Raw genomic sequence first — 21,961 nt, 5'->3', positions numbered from 1 at the left:
GAGCAAAGACAGAGTGACTCAATACACATGCCCGGAAAACACGGCTCCATGTAGGAGCCCTTGTGGGGCCGGTTCGCATATGCGAGAGTCTAATGACTGCTGCTTCTTACATCCTATGCCCCCTCTGAGGGGGCGAGCGAAAATAACCGACAGAAAGCTCGCGAATGAAGGGGCAGGCATTACACTCTGCGACGAGTGTAAATGTGATAATGGAAGTAAATTTTAAAAAAATCTTAAAATTGGGTGCTCTTTCTGAATCAAGAAAGTTTAATTTTAACTTGAGTGTCCCTTTAAAACAACTACATTTTGTAAATTGCAGACTTCATGGTGAGTATTTCTCATATAGAGTTTTGATATATTTTATTTTCCTAATAAGAGTTTATACATCCCCCTGATACTTAAAGCTCTTGACATACATCAAACATATATAATATATTTTAACTGGGAATGGTTGTTTTATGTACTAGACATTTTTAAATTCAACTTTCTTTTAAAAAATAGAGTAATATGTTTGAAATAAATATACATTTATTTTTATAAAAAAAAAATTTTCTTAAGGGATATTATCAACATGACAATCCATTATTGTGGTTTTGAATGGTGAATATATTTGATACTGGATATGGAATTCATACTGAGGCATTATTGTGCTTTATATATGCCATCTCCAATTGTATCATTGCAAACTCTTAAAAAAGAACATTCAATAGCATAAAATAGTCACTGAAGCTATTATTCAGCTAAACAAAGCCCTACAATGTCATTTTCTGTGCTCACTAAAGCCTGAGAAAGAAACACATACCAATCTTACTAATATATCTTATAAAACAATAATACATACTTATATATATATTAATTTACACTATACATTGAGGGCCAACCAACAACTGGAACATAGAAATATGACCACCATACATAGTGGCTGTCACATATATTAACACCCTTGATACAGCTACCCATATGAATAATCCAGTCATAATGTAGAGTTTCATAAAAATAAAAGTTGCCATCTTCTTCCTGACTGGATAATATATCTTAAAGGCATAAAATAAAAAAAATCAGGTGTGTGCATTTCAATTTGCTATAGAAGCATTTTTGCGTTAAATTCCCATTCGTTTTTTCATCAGCATACACACATATGCTTTGAGGGCTCATGCACTAGTATACCATGTGGTGTGTATTGCATCTGTGAAGGCTTAATCCCTTAACCCAATAGGATGTATAAATATGTCATGCGGTAAAAAAGCCCATTGTACCGCATAACGTATTTATATATATATATATGAGGAAGCTCCAGCAGTCTCAGCTGTCAAGAGACAGCCAAGAGCTGCTTTTCCGGAGCTGCAGGCATCTGTCTGCATATGGAAAAGGAACACGATTGGTGCTCACATTCCATATGAAGGCAGATGCCAGATCCTTACAGATGTGTATTTCAGCATCTGTAAGAATCATCTGCTGGTGCGGAGGGAGGTGTGGAGAGAAAGCGGGAGGCGGGTGGGTGGCTCAGCGGTGAAGGGGTGGGAGTGGGATGGGATGGGCCCTACACTGCAGAAAAAAAAACTAAGGAAGAGGATAGAGAGCTACACTACAGAAAAAAGGTGGTATGAGGGGCCTAACTAACGATTGCCAGAGGGGGGGAGGTGGGGGAAAAACTAAACTACAGAAAAAAAAAATATATATATAAATCAAATAAATAAATTAAAAATGTATATATTAGGTACTGGCAGACAGTGGCCAGTACCAAAGATTGCCACCTTTAGTGGAAGGGGGGTTAATGAGCCATTTGAGGGAATCAGGGAGGTGGGGGGGTTGAGGATGATCACTACACTTCAGAAAAAAATATATTAAACTAAATAATAATATTAATAAGAAAAAAAACTGCATACTGGCAGACTGTCTGCCAGTACCTAAAATGGTGGGGATGAGTGTGGGGTGGGAGAGCTGTTTGGGAGTGATCAGTGAGGGTAATCATGTTTGCCCAACATTGATACGCTGTCAGCATCTATCATTGCTAAAGCATTTCTAGTGAAATGCTTGTGCAATGCCGCCCCCTGCACATTCCATATAGACTGCCTATGACCCCCCCGCATCACAACTACTATAATAAACCTATTAACCCCTAAACCGCTGACCCCCCCACATTGCAACTACTAAAATAAAGCTATTAAACCCTAAACTGCTGCCCCCCACATCACGGCACACTAAATTAAACTATTAACCCCTAAACCGAAAACCCCCTAACCTTAAATTAAACTTACAATATACTAACTACCTTAAAATAAATAAAAACTTACCTGTGAAATAAAAATAGCCTAAGCTTAAACTATAAATTAACCTTACATTACTATTTTAAAAAAACAAACAAACAAAAAAAACCTAAGTTACAAAATAAAAAAATCCTAACACTCCGAAAAAAAATTATCGAACATTACAACAAAAAAAAACAACACTAAAATTACGAAAAATAAAAAAAACAAAGATTACAAAAATAATAAATGAAATTATCCAAAAATAATAAAAATGAAACCTAATCTAATACCCCTATAAAAACAAAAAAGCCACCCCACAATAAAAACACCCCCTAATCTAACAATAAACTACCAATAGCCCTTAAAATTGCCTATTGTAGGGCATTGCCCTAACTTAAACAGCTCTTTTACATAAAAAAAATTACAAAGTACCCCTAACAGTAAAACCCTCACCCAATCAACCCCCCCAAAGTCTAAAAAAAAAACCTAAGCTACCCATTGCCCCTTAAAAGGGCAATTGTATGGGCATTGCCCTTAAAGGGCAATCAGCTCTTTAGTGCCCATTAAAAAATAAAAAAATATTCACACATCTTTTCGTAGTGTTAAGATTTTTTAATTTTTTAACTTTTATTTTTTGTTTATTCAAGTTTTTTAAAATAGTAATGTTAGGTTAATTTTATAGTTTAAGCTTAGGTTTTTTTTATTTCACAGGTAAGTTTTTATTTATTTTAAGGTAGTTAGTATATTGTAACTTTAATTTAAAGTTAGGGGGTGTTAGGTTTAGCGCTTAATAGTTTAATTTAGTGTGTTGCGATGTGGGGGCTGGCGGTTTAGGGGTTAATAGGTTTAGTTTAGTAGTTGCTATGTGAGGGGGTTTAGGGGTTAATAGGTTTACTAAAGTAGTTGCGATGTGGGGGGTCTGCAGTTTAGGGGTTAATACTGTATTTTAGTTTTGGCTATGAGGGTGGGCGGCAGTTTAGGGTTTAATAAGTTTAATAAAGTATTTGTGATGCGGGGGATGGCGGTTAATAATGTAGTTTATGGGTGTTATTGTACTTTGTAACATTTTTGTTTTGAGTTTTGTGAAACGTTTTTGTTTGCATAATCCATAAATACTGGTCTTTGAACAGGGAATGGATTGTGGTGGTATAGACCATAACACTAGCGTAATAGCTGCACCGCACAACCTGTAATACAGACGCAATGAAAATTCCACACTCAGCCATTTTTTGAGTGCAGAATGGAGAGTTGCGGTACAGGCTAAAACGCTTGCAGTATAGCCATACCGACACGACTTGTAATACGGGAGACCTGCCATTCCGCATGCTAAGGCCAATTTTTCAGCGATATAGCAGTACCGCAAAACTTATATTTTTGCCCAATGTTTGTTTTTTTCAATGGTATAGTAAGCCCAGATTTTTTTGTATAAACATTATATAATAAAATTACAGTCTGCAATTAACACTTATTAAACTTCTTTTACCGTTTCCCTGTAATTTCTATTATAAAATAGTATTGCTGCCAAACCCATTGTTAGGCTCATTATGCAAGCCTAATAATAATGTTCTACCTGGGTAGAACAATCATGGCGTCCATCATGGCGCTCATCATGCGCAGTCATCCCCGTCCACGACTCACGCATGCGCATAGCGCATTTTTGATCTCATATAATCTAAATATTGCTGTTATGACATAGTGTGTGCGCACGTTGTGACAAACAAAGATGGTGGACATGGTAGTTACGGTTAAGTGCGCATGCAATAGATCATAAAGATTACTGTGCTTGCAATTTGTATAGTGTGTTTCTATGACTAATATTATAATTAGACTCAGCCTACTGCAGCGGAATTGGAGGAAGTGCTATTGTGAACTTGTGAACATTTCTGAGCTGTCGTTGCAGCAGATTTTGGATAAAAATATATATTCATTTTACATATTTAGAAACTTCGTTTGAACAAAAAAGTAAGTGGATTTACAAGAATATATATTCATATTTGTAATAGATGTTTTTTGGAAATGTCAGTGTACAAAGATTTATAACCCTTTAATGAAAAACACTGCTTGCAAGCACAGCTATGTTAAATTAAAGCAACACAAGTGACACATTTATATGCTCAGTTGTGATAAAGGAAAATAAATGGATTAAATGTACTACAATAATGTTAAACATGACCCATTGTTAATGTATCTATATACTGCATTCAACTAACCCTGTATGCTCATCATTGAAAAAAACTCTTGCTATTAATAAAAACAATCACAACGTAATTACATTGCATGCCACATTTTCCACTGAACGATTTTCCCAGATTGCTGGACAGCTTGGGAGGGTTTCAATAGCACTGCAGAATTACTAATATAAAGATATTTTCTTTGTAATATAAGTGATTCATAAATCTGTACTTCTGAGAATCGTTTTGCCCTGGTTGATTGGATGTGAAGACCTGTCATATCACTAGCCTAAACACATTATTTTAATATTATTTTTTAAATAAAAAAAAACAGGTGTGATCATAAATGTATCTTTAGTTCTTGAAAGAATCTTTAATTAGACAGATGTTTTTATTATGAAGAACTGACACCATTAACAATATTTATTTTAATGGCCACAATGACAGATTGGAGTCTAATCCTGAGCAGATGAATATCTTAAGGTAAAATGATGATGTGTCTGTTTGTGATTAAATTTTTCGCTTTAAGATGGCCCACTTAGAAATTTCGTTTTAAATATTTTAAAAATAGTTTTTTTGTTGAAAGTCATAGGTAGGTAGGTTTAGGAGCAGCAATACACTACTGGGAGTTTGCTGCTGATTGGTGTTCAGCTAGCTCCCAGAGTGAGTTTCTGCCTTGGAACTGACATTATTTATGCATTTAACCCCATTTCAGGGGTTAAACGCATGGTTAATATGCAAGCACAACAGTGCAAGAATAAAATGCCCTAATAAATTAGAGCATTTTCTTTTTGTACTTTTATATCCCATTTTGAGCACATGAAGAACCTGATTATCAAAACTTCTCCTGGTCAGATGTGAAAAACCACACTGCCCATGTGAGTCACAAATTTATTTCCCAAAGAAAGTAATAAAGTTTGATGGAAAGGAAAACGCGAGGTTAGCAGGTTGCGCACTTTTTATAGTTTACATACTGAACAATGAGAAAGTATCAACCCCCTAAATGATACAACAAGAGATTTGTAAAAGTGAATTAAAAGGGTATATTTTATTTGTATAAACCAGTAACAAAAGTTACTCACAATTCAAGTTGATAACTGACCCCATTTAAACACGTTTTCTTACACAGTTTGCTTGCCGCTTTCATAAAGATGACTTGGTAAACAAATGAAAGCGATCAATATTTAAGCCCCCAATATGGCTCAAATATCCACCCACCGGAAGGGATGTATCGGATTAGTAACCTATAGAAAGTGTCACTCCATACTCAATTTCAAGTACTGGTTTATATGAATAAAATATATGCTTTTAATTCACTTTTACAAATTTCCTTGTAATATATGTTATATGATTTTTAAATTACAAATTAATTATGATTTAAAGTCTTATAGTAATATACACATCACCTTAACATACATGATTTCAGGGAACATGCCTTTGCAAGACACACTGATTTCAACGTAAAAACTTCCTTTAGACAATTACAACAGGAGCTTCATAGTGCTGGAATGGCACTCAGTTGTTCATTAAAGGGACACTGAACCCAAATTTTTTCTTTTGTGATTCAGATAGAGCATGCAATTTTAAGAAACTTTCTAATTTACTCCTATTATCAATTTTTCTTCGTTCACTTGCTATCTTTATTTGAAAAAGAAGGCATCTATGCTTCTTTTTTGGTTCAGCACTCTGGACAGCACGCTTTTATTGGTGGATTAATTTATCCACCAATCAGCAAGAATAACCCAGGTTATTCACCAAAAATGGGCCGGCATCTAAACTTACATTCCAAATAAAGATACCAAGAGAATGAAGAAAATTTGCTAATAGGAGTAAATTAGAAAGTTGCTTAAAATTGCATGCTCTTTCTGAATCACAAAAGAAAAAATTTGGGTTCAGTGTCCCTTTAACGTTTTCAACAGGATATTTGTAAGAGTGCCCTTTTTTTTTACACAGTACAGAGGGCAATCAAACTCAAGGTTTAATAAAACACTATTAACGTGCAAATAACATAGTATAATGACATTTCAACTACTAATGGACTTATTTTATTAGTTGTGTTAACCTATTAAGGGCTAGACTATAAGTGTCGCCTTAAAAATAGTGCGCAGTATAGCAATATTGCACCCACATTAACTTAAGCTCATATTACAAATTTAAAGTAAACACACACGACCAAGCACAATCTAGATTTACGCTCATCAGGTGAGTGAAGACCTTGCATAAAGCGTTAGGGCTATCTGATTAAAAAAAATTCATATATCTGCTAAAAATTATTCATAGTTATAAGGGTTCAAAGGTATATGGCATATGACAATGTGTTTGAATGGAAAGGATTATAAAATTTATGTGTGTGTATACATGTGTATTTATATATTTATGTGTGTGTATATATATATATATATATATATATATATACACACACATATATATATAAACATGTATATACACATACACACATATATATATATATATATATATATATATATATATATATATATATACAGGGAGTGCAGAATTATATGGCAAATTAGTATTTTGACCACATCATCCTCTTTATGCATGTTGTCTTACTCCAAGCTGTATAGGCTCGAAAGCCTACTACCAATTAAGCATATTAGGTGATGTGCATCTCTGTAATGAGAAGGGGTGTGGTCTAATGACATCAACACCCTATATCAGGTGTGCATAATTATTAGGCAACTTCCTTTCCTTTGGCAAAATGGGTCAAAAGAAGGACTTGACAGGCTCAGAAAGGTCAAAAATAGTGAGATATCTTGCAGAGGGATGCAGCACTCTTAAAACTGCAAAGCTTCTGAAGCGTGATCATCGAACAATCAAGCGTTTCATTCAAAATAGTCAACAGGGTTGCAAGAAGCGTGTGGAAAAACCAAGGCGCAAAATAACTGCCCATGAACTGAGAAAAGTCAAGCGTGCAGCTGCCAAGATGCCACCAGTTTGGCCATATTTCAGAGCTGCAACATCACTGGAGTGCCCAAAAGCACAAGGTGTGCAATACTCATAGACATGGCCAAGGTAAGTAAGGCTGAAAGACGACCACCACTGAACAAGACACACAAGCTGAAACGTCAAGACTGGGCCAAGAAATATCTCAAGACTGATTTTTCTAAGGTTTTATGGACTGATGAAATGAGAGTGACTCTTGATGGGCCAGATGGATGGGCCCGTGGCTGGATTGGTAAAGGGCAGAGAGCTCCAGTCCGACTCAGACGCCAGCAAGGTGGAGGTGGAGTACTGGTTTGAGCTGGAATCATCAAAGATGAGCTTGTGGGGCCTTTTCGGGTTGAGGATGGAGTCAAGCTCAACTCCCAGTCCTACTGCCAGTTTCTGGAAGACACCTTCTTCAAGCAGTGGTACAGGAAGAAGTCTGCATCCTTCAAGAAAAACATGATTTTCATGCAGGACAATGCTCCATCACACGCGTCCAAGTACTCCACAGCGTGGCTGGCAAGAAAGGGTATAAAAGAAGAAAATCTAATGACATGGACTCCTTGTTCACCTGATCTGAACCCCATTGAGAACCTGTGGTCCATCATCAAATGTGAGATTTACAAGGAGGGAAAACAGTACACCTCTCTGAACAGTGTCTGGGAGGCTGTGGTTGCTGCTGCACGCAATGTTGATGGTGAACAGATCAAAACACTGACAGAATCCATGGATGGCAGGCTTTTGAGTGTCCTTGCAAAGAAAGTTGGCTATATTGGTCACTGATTTGTTTTTGTTTTGTTTTTGAATGTCAGAAATGTATATTTGTGAATGTTGAGATGTTATATTGGTTTCACTGGTAAAAATAAATAATTGAAATGGGTATATATTTGTTTTTTGTTAAGTTGCCTAATAATTATGCACAGTAATAGTCACCTGCACACACAGATATCCCCCTAAAATAGCTATAATTAAAAACAAACTAAAAACTACTTCCAAAACTATTCAGCTTTGATATTAATGAGTTTTTTGGGTTCATTGAGAACATGGTTGTTGTTCAATAATAAAATTAATCCTCAAAAATACAACTTGCCTAATAATTCTGCACTCCCTGTATATACTTTGCAGCCCTTTCCACTCAAATACCTTGAAACATTAAAAATAATTTGTATAAATATGTAATAATGTGTTTTACTGTTTATTTACTGTAAATATTTTACATTCCAAAGTACTTCACATGGGGAAAATGTTCTATGTATTTTTAAATATATATTTCTATATCATATATTCATATATATATATATATATATATATATATATATATATATATATATATATATATATATATGTGTGTGTGTGTGTGTTACAAAAAATATTTAAAATATATATAGAAATACATATTTAAAATAAAAAGAACATTTTCTTCTATATGAAGAACATTGGAATGTTAAAATGTTAATAACCCACGTCGGGTTGAGTGCATTTGGTTAAATGTGGTCAGGTTAGTGTACTCCACTGAATTCTATTTTGGAGGAGAATTTAACACAGTTACGGTATACAAAGTCCTGAAGTTATGGTGCATCAGGTTTCACTCTTGGGCAAACATTTTACTTGCAACATGTGAGCTAAGTTACCCACGTTACAAGTTTACTTTCACTAGTGTGAGTGCTAAGTATTGAAATGTTTTCAGAAACAAAGCTTGATGCAAACCCTTAGAACTTTCTAAAGTTGTATTTGAATTGTACTGTATATGTATTCTGGTTCAACATTCACCATGTTCTTATTTCTTGCTTATTTGTAGTGCTGGAAATTTCCACTAGACCACTAGTAGATAAGTAAGAAAAATAAATTCACATTTTAACATTAAGTGGCTTACTAATTTTTTTTCTCTCCACTCTGGTAACTCATAGTGACATTTTTTTTCCAGTCTTGCTTACATGCACTAATAAATTGAAACCAAAGATGCATATAATGGAATAAATGGGAAACATTTCTCAGTCCAGTGAAAATACAAAACCGTTTTACATAATCATTCATTTTAAACATTCTATGAATAGATGTTTTGTGTTAAGGCTATTAATTAACAATCATACTTTACATAACCGTAATGTATGTTTATTCACTAAGAACAGAGTTTAAACTATTTTTATGCTATATATGTCAAACTGTGTTATGTTGTTTTGATACATAACAGTGCAATGGAGTTGAACAGTGTAATTTATTAAAATAGCTTCTTATGTTATTTTACAAAGCTTATTTATCAAAATGCCTGACATATAATTCACTTTGATAAATATGCTCCAAAGAATATCACAGGTAGTGGTATACATAACTTTACTTCCTCTGTATAATGTCCCTCATAATGTGTGACAGACCAAAAATAATTGCAAAGCTATTTCTATACACCACAAGTATGCCCAGCTTAACAAATAAATCTAGCCTTTTTGTCTTTCTGGTAAAGTAGAAAAGTGTACAGGTAATATATTTAAACATAAACATTAATCTATTATTTTGTTTTAGTAAGATGTATATTGTATGTATCCTAAAATGATTTAATTCTGTTTGCATTGACACAAACTACAATCTGATTTAAAATGGAAGACCATTCCAATTCATTAGACAACTGGAATCATTTTAAAATCATTTTGTTTGCTTTTTTGGCTTTATATTAATTTTTACTTGTCACATACTTTCACTTTAAAACCTCTCACCAACATTATTCCGGTCCATCATAAACCTCTTTTGTATTTTTGTTTTTGTTTTATGATTGAGTTCCAGACTACTTTTGCCATCACTAACTGGATTTTATATGAAACGAATAAACACATATAATGTAACAAGAAATCAATTTTAATTTATTCTCAGTTTACAAGTTAATCTATGTTATACACAGGTTTTTTTTCTATGTGATGTTTAGAACATAAAGTGTGACATACAATCAAAAAGTATTTTATTATATACATAAGAGAACATTTTCTTCAAAATACAGTTTCTAAACACTGAAAATCTAGGTAGGTTAATAAGAGCTTAGTAGTGTGCACGTGTCTCAAAACACTGCTACTATAGAGTAAGATACTAGCTTGCTCCATCAGACTGATCTTCTGCTATTTATGACACCCTGCTCCTTCTCCCCCTGATCTCGTATTATACCACTTCCTGTCTGCATAGCCCATCTTCTTTCTAAGACATCGACTAGTTCTATTATATTGATAAGTATTGCTTCAGACCTGAGGAAGAGAGAAAACTCTCAAAAGCTTGTCTTTTACTATGTAATAAAAGTCCAATTTTTTTTTAAAAAAAGAAGGTATTACTGCATACTGCAATACTACCAGACGTGGACTCCTTGCTCAGTGTGCTTAGAGGGTTATGGCTGCACTTCAATGACAAGGTGTATGTGTCTTACAATATCTGGGCACACTGCTCCATTTGTCAGCAAATAAATTTAGAAATGCACTTCCATATTAGATTTTTCTCAATTACATTTTTTTCTGAAGCATGATACAGTTTTTTTCTGTTATATCTATTATCTATCTATATGTCTATCTGTCTGTCTATCAATCCCTCCCTAGGTTTCCCTTAGCTACTCTCATTTGGTTAGGAGAATTAGGGACAGATATAAAAGATTCACTAAAGTGTGCAAACAATGTAGACTACAGTAAAGATGAAGAGACTTTAAACCTTGTGAGATAGGTATGTTGTCAGTTCATTTGCAACAGTTACTAACTGGCCTTAGCGGTTAAAGGGATACAAACCCCAAATATTTTCTTTCATGATTTAGGCATAGCATGCGATTTTAAGCAACTTTCTCCTTTACTAATATTATCAATTTTTCTTCATTCTCTTGCTATCTTTAGTTGAAAAACAGGAATCTAAGCTTAGGAGCCAGACCATTTTTGGTTCAGAACACTGAGCAGTGTTTGCTAATTAGTGGCTACATTTAAAAGAATGAGTTTTTAACCCCTTAATGACAGAGGACGTACCAGGTACGTCATAGGAAAAAACTCCCTTAATGACAATTGACGTACCTGGTACGTCCTCTGTTGTCTGAAGTGCTGGAAGCGATCACGATTGCTTCCAGCTGCTTCCAAGGGATTGTAGTGATGCCTCAATATTGAGGCATCACTGCAATCCCCTATTTTACATACCGATGCAGAAAGGGCCACTCTGTGGCCCTCTCTGCATCGGCCACTGATACTAACAATTTTGTTGGTTGGTCGGAGTAGCTTTTATCTATATGATCCTCCGTTTTTTTCCAAAGCGATCTCACTTTGTTGGTGGTTATGACCGGAGATCCGTTTGCGGCCGGGGGGTGGGTGGGGCTTGTGTGCGCACGCGCGCAAATTATGCCCGAAAATGAAAGTAAAAACAAAAGACCGATGTGGAAGCAGGGGGATCTTAGTTCTTTAGTAAGGGATCTGGGAGGGGGAGGGATGTAGATCATTCAGGGGGGCCAGCTACACTACAGAAAACAAGTATTTCATATAAAAAAGTTAAAAAAAAAACTATTTTGGGGGGCAAATTGGGTACTGGCAGACAGCTGCCAGTACCCAAGATGGCGGCAAATAGGTAGAGGGGGAGGTTTAGAGAGATGTATTGGGGGGGATCAGGGAGGTTGTGGGGTAAGGGGGGATCCATCACTGCAGACTGTATGAAAAAATTAAAAAAATAATAATAAATTATTTTTATTTCAGTACTGGCAGACTTTCTGCCAGTACTTAAGATGGCGGTGACAATTGTGAGGTGGGGGAGGGAAGAGAGCTGTTTGAGGGGGGTCAGGGGGGGATCAGGGGGTGGGATGTGTCAGGTGGGAGGCTGATCTCTACGCTAAAGCTAAAAATTAACCCTACAAGCTACCTAATTAACCCCTTAACTGCTGGGCATATTACAAGTGTGGTGCGCAGCAGTATTTAACGGCCTTATTATTACCAAAAAGCAACGCCAAAGCCATATATGTCTGCTATTTCTGAACAAAGGGGATCCCAGAGAAGCATTTACAACCATTTGTGCCATAATTGCACAAGCTGTTTGTAAATAATTTCAGTGAGAAACCTAAAATTGTGAAAAATTTAAGTTTTTTTTTTTATTTGATCGTATTTGGCGGTGAAATGGTGGCATGAAATATACCAAAATGGGCCTAGATCAATACTTTGGGATGTCTTCTAAATATAAATATATACATGTCAAGGGATATTCAGGGATTCCTGAAAGATATCAGTGTTCCAATGTAACTAGCGCTAATTTTGAAAAAAAGTGGTTTGGAAATAGCAAAGTGCTACTTGTATTTATTTCCCTATAACTTGCAAAAAAAGCAAAGAAAATGTAAACATTGGGTATTTCTAAACTCAGGACAAAATTTAGAAACTATTTAGCATGGGTGTTTTTTGGTGGTTGTAGATTTTGGGGGTCAAATTTAGAAAAAGTGTGTGTTTTTTCAATTTTTTCCTCATATTTTACATTTTTTTATAGTAAATTATAAGATATGATGAAAATAATGGTATCTTTAGAAAGTCCATTTAATGGCGAGAAAAACGGTATATAATATGTGTGGGTAAAGTAAATGAGTAAGAGGAAAATTACAGCTAAACACAAACACTGCAGAAATGTAAAAATAGCCATTGTCATTAAGGGTAAGAAAATTGAAAAATGGTCCGGTCATTAAGGGGTTAAACAAATTACATTTCAGTGTATTCATAGAAAGTCAGTGTTCATATAATTAAACATTTTATATTTAAATTTCAAAAGCTCCACATACAAAATAAAAGTGTTTAAAGCATTAAAACTGTTACATTCTTAACATAATGTGTATGGTTTTAATTAAACACTTGCAAATTCCTGTGAGTATGTTTAGTTTTTCCCTCTGATTGTGAGCTGTTATGGCTAGATGTACTTGGGTTTGTGAACTACTATAACCAATCACTATGCATTAAGCATGTAGGTCAGGCAAATTTCAAAACATGCACACAACTAGAGCTAGAACAAACATAATTGTCAATGGGATTTTATAGCTGAAACAGTCAAAATAAATAATGATGGTAATATTTTCATTAAAGGGATATTCCAGTCAAAACTTAAATGCATATTGATTAATTACATCTTTGAATAGAAACATATTTACAATAGACATGTATTGGCAAAAAGGATTCTAGAAAAAGTTATCACTTTTAATGTTAGTATTTTTTCTGCATGTGCATGTGAAGTATATATGAATATTCTTAGTGCACCAGCATTTTAAAAATGTGGCTGCTCAGACAGCAAGGGGGGACTTGCATTACCAGATAGTAACAAGCAGCTTAGGGTTTTTTTTTGAGTAAGTGCTGTATTTAAAAGGCGGGTGCACAAGCATACATAAGTACACTCAGCTATAGCTTTTACAAGGAGCATTTTTGCTATTACATGTATGTATATATATTCTTTTCAAAACTGCAATGTACCTGTGTGCATTCCAGTTTGGGCTGAAAAGTCCCTTTAAAGTGACATAAAACCCAATTTTTTTCTTTCATGGTTCAGATAGATCTTTTGATTTTAAGCAACTTTCCAATTTACTTCCATTATCTTATTAACTTTGTTCAATTGATTGTTTGTTGAAATCAATACCTAGGTAGACCCAGAAGCTGCTGATTGGTGGCTGCATATATGCCTCTTGTCATTGGCCTAGATTTAGAGTTTTGTCGGTAACGACCCGCATAGCTAACGCCGGCTTTTTTCTGGCCGCACCATAAAAATAACTCTGGTATTGAGAGTCCACAAAAAGGCTGCGTTAGGCTCCAAAAAAGGAGCGTAGAGCATTTTTAACGCAGCTTCAACTCTCGATACCAGAGTTGCTTACGCAAGCGGCCAGCCTCAAAAACGTGCTCGTGCACGATTCCCCCATAGGAAACAATGGGGCTGTTTGAGCTGAAAAAAAACCTAACACCTGCAAAAAAGCTGCGTTCAGCTCCTAACGCAGCCCCATTGTTTGCTATGGGGAAACACTTCCTACGTCTGCACCTAACACCCTAACATGTACCCCGAGTCTAAACACCCCTAGCCTTACACTTATTAACCCCTATTCTGCTGCCCCCGCTATCGCTGACCCCTGCATATTATTTTTAACCCCTAATCTGCCGCTCCGTAAACCGCCGCTACTTACATTATCCTTATGTATCCCTAATCTGCTGCCCCTAACACCACCAACCCCTATATTATATTTATTAACCCCAAATCTGCCCCCCTCAACGTCACCTCCACCTGCCTACACTTATTAACCCCTAATCTGCCGAGCGGACCTGAGCGCTACTATAATAAAGTTATTAACCCCTAATCCGCATCACTAACCCTATAATAAATAGTATTAACCCCTAATCTGCCCTCCCTAACATTGCCGACACCTAACTTCAAACATTAACCCCTAATCTGCCAACCGGAGCTCACCGCTACTATAATAAATGTATTAACCCCTAAAGCTAAGTCTAACCCTAACACTAACACCCCCCTAAGTTAAATATAATTTTAATCTAACGAAATTAATTAACTCTTATTAAATAAATTATTACTATTTAAAGCTAAATACTTACCTGTAAAATAAACCCTAATATAGCTACAATATAAATTATAATTACATTGTAGCTATTTTAGGATTAATATTTATTTTACAGGCAACTTTGTAAATATTTTAACCAGGTACAATAGCTATTAAATAGTTAAGAACTATTTAATAGTTACCTAGTTAAAATAATAACAAAATTACCTGTAAAATAAATCCTAACCTAAGTTACAATTAAACCTAACACTATACTATCATTAAATTAATTAAATAAAATACCTACAATTACCTACAATTAAACCTAACACTACACTATCAATAAATAAATTAAATACAATTCCAACAAATAACTACAATGAAATAAACTATCTAAAGTACAAAAAATAAAAAAGAACTAAGTTACAAAAAATAAAAAAATATTTACAAACATAAGAAAAATATTACAACAATTTTAAACTAATTACACCTACTCTAAGTCCCCTAATAAATTAACAAAGACCCCCAAAATAACAACATGCCCTACCCTATTCTAAATTACTACATTTCAAAGCTGTTTTACCTTACCAGCCCTGAACAGGGCCCTTTGCGGGGCATGCCCCAAGAAATTCAGCTCTTTTGCCTGTAAAAAAAAAACATACAATACCCCCCCCAACATTACAACCCACCACCCACATACCCCTAATCTAACCCAAACCCCCCTTAAATAAACCTAACACTAAGCCCCTGAAGATCTTCCTACTTTGTCTTCACCCTACCAGGTTCACCGATCCGTCCTGAAGAGCTCCTCCGAAGTCCTGATCCAAGCCCAAGCGGGGGGCTGAAGAGGTCCATGATCCGGCTGAAGTCTTCATCCAAGCGGGAGCTGAAGAGGTCCATGATCCGGATGAAGTCTTCATCCAAGCGGGAGCTGAAGAGGTCCATGATCCGGATGAAGTCTTCTATCAACGGCATCTTCAATCTTCTTTCTTCCGGATCCATCTTGCAGACCTCCGACGTGGAACATCCTCTTCTCCCGACGCCTACTAGCCAAATGACGGTTCCTTTAAGGGACGTCATCCAAGATGGCGTCCCTCGAATTCCGATTGGCTGATAGGATTCTATCAGCCAATCGGAATTAAGGTAGGAATATTCTGATTGGCTGATGGAATCAGCCAATCAGAATCAAGATCAATGCGATTGGCTGATCCAATCAGCCAATCAGATTGAGCTCGCATTCTATTGGCTGATCGGAACAGCCAATAGAATGCAAGCTCAATCTGATTGGCTGATTGAATCAGCCAATCGGATTGAACTTGATTCTGATTGGCTGATTCCATCAGCCAATCAGAATATTCCTACCTTAATTCCGATTGGCTGATAGAATCCTATCAGCCAATCAGAATTCGAGGGACGCCATCTTGGATGACGTCCCTTAAAGGAACCGTCATTCGGCTAGTAGGCGTCGGGAGAAGAGGATTTTCCGCGTCGGAGGTCTGCAAGATGGATCCGGAAGAAAGAAGATTGAAGATGCCGTTGATAGAAGACTTCATCCGGATCATGGACCTCTTCAGCTCCCGCTTGGATGAAGACTTCATCCGGATCATGGACCACTTCAGCTCCCGCTTGGATGAAGACTTCAGCCGGATCATGGACCTCTTCAGCCCCCCGCTTGGGCTTGGATCAGGACATCGGAGGAGCTCTTCAGGACGGATCGGTGAACCTGGTAGGGTGAAGACAAGGTAGGAAGATCTTCAGGGGCTTAGTGTTAGGTTTATTTAAGGGGGTTTGGGTTAGATTAGGGGTATGTGGGTGGTGGGTTGTAATGTTGGGGGGGGGTTATTGTATGTTTTTTTTTATATGCAAAAGAGCTGAATTTCTTGGGGCATGCCCCGCAAAGGGCCCTGTTCAGGGCTGGTAAAGTAAAAGAGCTTTGAAATGTAGTAATTTAGAATAGGGTAGGGCATTTTGTTATTTTGGGGGTCTTTGTTATTTTATTAGGGGGCTTAGAGTAGGTGTAATTAGTTTAAAATTGTTGTAATATTTTCTTATGTTTGTAAATATTTTTTTATTTTTTGTAACTTAGTTCTTTTTTATTTTTTGTACTTTAGATAGTTTATTTCATTGTAGTTATTTGTAGGTATTGTATTTAATTTATTTATTGATAGTGTAGTGGTAGGTTTAATTATAGATAATTATAGGTATTTTATTTAATTAATTTATTGATAGTGTAGTGGTAGGTTTAATTGTGTCACACTGGTTTAGGAAATCTAAAATAAAGACACAGTATTTTGAACAGGTCAGGTGAATCACAACTGCTGAGATGGAAGGTGGCAACAATAGAGAGTGTATGTAGCAAGAAGATACTAAAAACCACAATAGTCACAGGATGTGTGAAGGCGGCTTTCCTGTATCAGCAGGCTGTAATTAATGTAAAGGAGGAGATTCGCTATGTTAACCCTATTGCAGGCTGAAAAGAGTGGCTACACTCTAGTCTGCAGTGAAAACATGAAACACACTTCCTCCGGTAAGATGTTAAATCAGAATACCCAAATTTATAAGACATTAATGGTCAGAATGAACGATGAGTAATGATATGAAGTTTCAGCAGGCTTTTGTAAGTAAAACATGGAGAATAACATATGAGAGTAGATATATGCGAAGGTTGGAACTATGTTAAATAAACAAAAGAACACTGACAAGAAGACATATGCATTTTTGAGGATATTATAATGGTAAGCGTTATAGTGCTGGCAGATATCAAGGCTGAGAGTCAGAAGTAGTAACACTTACAGCGTAGTCGGAAGAGCAGGCTAGAGCTGAGTAGCGAGAGAGAGAGCAGCTGGCGTGTGACGTCACCGCGGTAGTTGCGGAGCTCCGTGGAAGTGCTGAGACAGGAGACAGGAGCGTCCAAGGTAATTGTAAGAAAACAATTCAAGTGGAGGTTAGTAAATCACAGGAGTTTCAGAGGAAACTGAAGGTTGCAAGTAAAAAGCAACAGCAGCAAAGTTCGTGACAAAACTTGAATCCAAAGAAAAAAGTTGCTGGTAGCAAATTTGAGTGAGCAGAGTTCAGACAAAACTGGCTAGGCAATTGAAGTGTATATCAATACTAAGCAAAGAATGATTGAAACAGGTGTGCCTTAAATAGGGTGGAGACAGGTATGAGAAGCAGTGATCCTTAAAGGAACAGTACAACCAAGGATAGTGTATATGGCAGAGATGTATATCCTGACAGGATCCCCCCTTCTAAGAGCGACTCCGGAGCTCAGGGTCCAGGAGAGTCGGGATGCCGTTGATGAAAACGAGACACCAACCTGGGTGCGGAGATGTTAACAGAGGGTTCCCAGGAATCCTCATCAGGTGGGTAACCCTTCCAGCTTACGAGGTACTGTAAAACCCCATTCATCATGCGGGAATCTTTGATGGATTGAACCTCATATTCGATATCAGGGTCGACAGAAACCAGAGGAAGAGAAGAAGATGAGGCGGAACCCCTCACTGCCCGGTAAGGTTTCAGAAGGGAGACATGAAATGTCGGGTGGATTTTCATAGTAGGAGGTAGGGTGAGACGAACAGCATTGGCATTGACGATATGAGCTATGGGATAAGGACCAACAAAGAGTGGAGATAACTTCCTGCATGGAGTGTTCATACGTAAATGTTTTGTAGAAAGCCATACCAAGTCACCTACTTCATATTTTGGAGGAGCTGTCCTGCGTCTGTCGTAGTACCGTTTATAGAGCCTTTTTGCGTTTTCAATGGAGGATTCAATACGAGTGAAATTCGAGGAAATGCTTTGGGAAAGCTCAGCGATTGAAGGAGAAGAAGAATCTTGAGTAGGATACAATTGGAATGTTGGATGAAATCCGTAATTCGAGTAGAATGGAGTTTGATTAGTGGTGGCATGTAAGGTGTTGTTATAGCAAAATTCAGCGTATGGTAGTAAGCCCGCCCAAAGATGTTGTTCAGAGGAACAAAAAGACCTTAGGAATTGTTCCAGCCATTGGTTACAGCGTTCGGTCTGTCCATTTGACTGGGGATGGTATGCGGTTGTAAGCCGCCTGTCAATATGGAAGAGTTTGCAGAACTCTGACCAGAGTTTACTGGAGAATTGAGTGCCTCTGTCACTTAAAACGGTCTTTGGGAGGCCATGCAGCTTGATGACATTAGAAATAAGAAGCTGAACAGTTTCTATTGAGGTAGGTAGTTTATGGTACGGGATAAAATGACACATTTTTGTGAAAAGATCCACTACAACCATGATGGTGTTGTTCCTTGAGGAAAGAGGTAGGTCGACTATAAAATCGAGAGCAATTTCGGACCACGGTGTCTTAGGAGTAGGTAAAGGCAGTAAAAGTCCATATGGTGGTTGTTTATTCCTTTTTGATATGGTACAAATGCTGCAGGAGTGGACATGTTGGAATACATCGGCAGTCATATTTGGCCACCAATAACTCCTTTTCGCTAATTCCAGGGTCTTTTTTATACCAGGGTGACCAGCGAGTGGAGAGTCATGTAATGATTCCAGCAGAGGTAGACGGAGTATGGGAGGAATGTATAAACGGGAGCCATGATAATAACATCCATCGGACTTCAACTGCAGTTCCTGTAGTGGTTTTAAAGAATCCTTCTGTTGTTCGGTATGAATAATAGGCCTGGTGTCGTATGTGAAACAGAGGAAATTTTCCGAAGGAATTATACTTTGTTGAGATGGTTGTGAGATGGACTCAGGTGGTATGCGAGAAAGTGCATCAGCTTTCTGATTTTTTGTTGAAGGTCGATAGGTAATAAGGAAATTAAAACGTGAGAAAAACAAATTCCATCTAACTTGACGGGAGGTGAGTGTTCGGGAGGTTTTTAAATATTGAAGGTTACGGTGATCAGTATAGATGAGAGTAGGGTAGGTAGTACCCTCTAAAAGATGTCGCCAATGTTCCAGGGATAGTTTAATTGCAAGTAGTTCTTTATCCCCGATAGGATAGTTTTGTTCAGAGATGTTTAAGGTCCTGGAATAAAAACCGACAGGATGGAGAGGTTTATCTAGATTCTCCCGTTGTGATAGTACTGCTCCAATTGCGAAGTTGGATGCATCAACCTCTAAAATGAACTGAAGTTTTGGGTCAGGAAAACGTAGAATGGGTGCACTGGTGAATTTCTGTTTGAGTGTATCAAAAGCTGATTGACAGTCTTGAGTCCACTTGAATGGAATCTTGACTTTTGTGAGTGTGGTTAGAGGAGTTGCCAGTTTAGAAAAATCTTTGATAAACTTACGGTAGAAGTTTGCGAATCCCATAAAGGATTGAACCTGGCGTCTGGTCTTTGGGGTAGGCCAGTTCAGTACTGCTTCAATTTTTTTTATTCTCCATAAAAATTCCTGAAGGGGATATTTCATATCCAAGGAAAGATATGGTCTGGGAATTGAAAACACATTTTTCAGCTTTTGCATAGAGGAAATTGCTTCTAAGCCGGGAAAGAACTTGCCTCACATGTAGAATGTGCTGTTCTAAAGTTTTTGAGTAGATGAGAATATCATCTAGGTATATGACTATGTTGACATCAAGGAGGTCTCTAAAAAGATCATTTATTAAGTGCTGAAAAGCAGCAGGCGCATTACACAACCCGAATGGCATGACTACGTACTCGAATAAACCATAACGGGTTCGGAACGCAGTCAACCATTCGTCTCCTGATCTTATTCGGAGAAGGTTGTATGCACCCCTTAAATCCAATTTTGTAAAAAACTTAGCTCCCTCTAGTCTCTCAATAAGCTCTGGTATGAGGGGTAAAGGGTAGCGGTTTTTTACCGTAATTTTATTTAGCTGACGGTAATCGACTATAGGTCTAAGAGTGCCGTCTTTGTTTTTAACAAAAAATATTCCGGCCCCAGCCGGCGAGGTCGAGGGTCTGATGAACCCTTTTCTAAGGTTCTCTTCTAAATATGTCTTTAGGTGTTTTAGCTCAGTATGAGATAAGGGAAATATGTGCCCAATAGGGATCTCTGACCCAGGGAGTATGTCTATGGGGCAGTCGTATTTTCTATGCGGAGGCAGACTCTCTGCCTCCTTTTTGCTAAAAACATCAGAAAAATCGCTATAAACCTCTGGTATGGGTGGTATGTCCTGAGTGTCAGAAATTTGTAATACTGTACTGGGGAGACAAGTACTTTGGCAGTATGATGAATTGTAATTAAGTGTGGAATTGGACCAGTCTATCTGTGGGTTGTGTGTATGCAACCATTGCATCCCCAAAACCACCTGAGAGACCGGGCAATTTATTACATCGAAAGAGACATATTCTCTATGCTGATCATGAGAGACCACAAGTAGGGGTATGGTATGAAATTCAACAGGCCCAGAAGAAATATTTTTTCCATCTATCCCTCTCAAATAAACAGGAGACTGTTTCTGCATCAGTGGTATTTTATTTACAGTGCAAAATTCCTTATCTATATAGGAAGCCGTGGCACCAGAATCAATTATCGCTGTGGCGTGAAGACGAAGTTGTTCCCACTGTAACAGAAGAGGGATTTTTATGTAAGTAACTGAACTCTGTTGAGTAGTACAACAATAAAAGTCTGTTAAGGTCTTACCCTTGTTTTGTTTTAGGAGGGAAGGGCAGTCTTTCACAGTGTGTTCGTCAGAGCCACAGTACAGGCATAGATTATTGGAACGACGTCTGAGCTTCTCTTGAGGAGATAAAGGTCCTTTGATGAAGGCAATGTCCATGGGTTCAGGAGTGTTTTTGTGTAGGGAAGAGGCATGTGTGGGGTAGGAAGTTTTCCTAGGGTTAGAGTCATGCCCAGTCTTTTCTTGGTACCTTTCCCTGAGGCGCCTATCTATTGTAATACTAAGTGACATGAGCTCTTCTAAGGTATCTGGGATATCTGTGCGAGACAACTCGTCTTTTATTCCCTCAGAGAGGCCGAGTCTGAACTGGTTCCTAAGGGACAGATTGTTCCATTGAGAGTCCTTTGCCCATTTTTTAAATTCTGTGATGTAGTCTTCGACTACCCTCTTCTTTTGTTTAAGGCCACGCATGGCGTTTTCAGCTGTAAGCTGTTTGTATGGATCCTCATACAATTGATCCATTGAGACAAAA

General features: G+C 37.2%; 1 protein-coding gene and 1 long non-coding RNA gene across 5 annotated transcripts in view; both read right to left on the bottom strand.

The window, feature by feature from the left end:
* The window catches only part of COL19A1 (collagen type XIX alpha 1 chain), a 1,696,717-nt gene that overhangs the window by 918,981 nt on the left and 755,775 nt on the right, over positions 1–21,961 (bottom strand). The gene's annotated exons all lie outside the window — the stretch shown is intronic.
* LOC128656497 (uncharacterized) lies at positions 21,265–21,500 on the bottom strand. Its single transcript, XR_008402017.1, has 2 exons — positions 21,453–21,500; positions 21,265–21,372 (listed from the first exon to the last, which is right to left on the bottom strand). It is a non-coding gene; the product is annotated as an uncharacterized LOC128656497 (long non-coding RNA).

Source organism: Bombina bombina, chromosome 4, assembly GCF_027579735.1.
Source record: "Bombina bombina isolate aBomBom1 chromosome 4, aBomBom1.pri, whole genome shotgun sequence".
Lineage (NCBI taxonomy): Eukaryota > Metazoa > Chordata > Amphibia > Anura > Bombinatoridae > Bombina > Bombina bombina.
Note: the sequence above shows the minus strand (reverse complement) of the source record. Positions and strands in the feature narration are given on the sequence as shown.